A 1,639-nucleotide genomic window follows, 5' to 3' on the forward strand; every position below is an offset into this window, starting at 1 on the left:
CAATAGAAGACAATGACTTGGCAGCATCAGAAGTGAGGGTTGTACTAATGTGTCAACTTCAATGGATTAGAAAGGACTCTTGGAGAAGGTGACATTTGAATTGAAGCCTAAATGATCACAAGAAGGTAAACATATACAGAGCTTTGGAAAGTGTAACCAGGAAAATCAATAACAAGTACAAAGTTTCATGGATGAAGCCTGGCCTGTTGGAGTAGCAGAAAGAAAGGACATGTGGCTGGAACCTAATAAATGGGAGAAGCAATAGGAAGAGTTGATGCCAGGAAAGTGGTTCCTTTATTTATTGGATGGTGCTGCAGACTCCTGTAGTTAACAAGGCAAATGGATTGCAACATTTTTCTTTGATTTCCACATTTCTGTTGCTGCCACCTGATATGTGGCCAATATTCCCGTAGGTTTGACAGAATGAGATGTTGTAATTTGGTTGATAAAATTCTTAAAAAATATATATATATATTTTCTTTGGTTAGCAAAGATAATTTCAGTGAACACTTAATGGACTTTTCTTCTATCCAATTCGAAGTTCCCTCCACACTTTCCTTTACCTTTATAATTTAAAACTTAGCCAAAGCATTATACCTTCAGGAAGTCTTCCTGAATGCTTTCAGGATGTGTAGGTACCACATTATGGTTCATCCATGAGTTTACCATTCTACCATTGAATTTATAACGTGGTAATAAGTATATTTATATGCATCTGTTTCTTCCACTATTCTACAAAGTTTTTAAAGGAAGGGACTATCTTATCATTTTTTTATCTTTACTACCTTAGTATAGCGTCTGGTAAAGAGGCCATGTTCAACTTATTTTCTTTTGAAAGAGTAAGAATTTACCAATCTCTTCCTCTTTCTGCCTTTGCCTTTGTCTATGGCCAATTACAGATTATTCTCTGTGGCTATGCCTTTTCTCATCCTAATGTAATCGATGCAGAATAATAGATGATTGATTTCATTTAGTAAAATCATATTGAAGCTCTTTGTCATAAATATACATTACAAGCCTATTGAGGGAAATTCTTTCTGAGCGGGAATTTGAGACTATAATTTTAATGGCACCAGACAGAAATGCTCACACAGTATATGTCCATTTTCATTGAATATAAATGGGTGAAAGTGAATGCTGAACCATAGTGAAAAGATTTAAGGAAACTAAACTGAATAATATATGTAACAATGCTTTTTCCTTGAGATCCACTCATAATTATACAGTACATTTGGGAAACAATTTATAGGCAGAAGGGTCTCCACTCCTGCTCAGGCAGGGAAGATGATTGGTGGAAATCACCTGACAGGCATTTTCTTAAGCCAAGAAATATCCAACCCTGGAAAGGAATACACTCTCTTCGTGCTCTTTACAATTCTGTCCTCATCAAGAAAGCCTTGACTGTTAACAAAAGCATAAGTCCATAAATTCCTTTATGTAGGTGAATAATAATTTTGTATGCTTCTTTTTCATTGCCATCCCAAGATTCATGCAACCTGAATTTAAATTTTCTGATCTGAATTAAAATATTCTCTTCAGCTCCTTGTCTACTGAAAACAAAACAAAAAACTCTTCACATTGAGGTAGAGTGGTTTGGTGGGTATAGGACTGGTTTTGGATTTATTCAGATCTGACTCTG

The sequence above is a fragment of the Equus quagga genome, chromosome 17 (assembly GCF_021613505.1).
Source record: "Equus quagga isolate Etosha38 chromosome 17, UCLA_HA_Equagga_1.0, whole genome shotgun sequence".
Classification (NCBI taxonomy): Eukaryota; Metazoa; Chordata; class Mammalia; order Perissodactyla; family Equidae; genus Equus; species Equus quagga.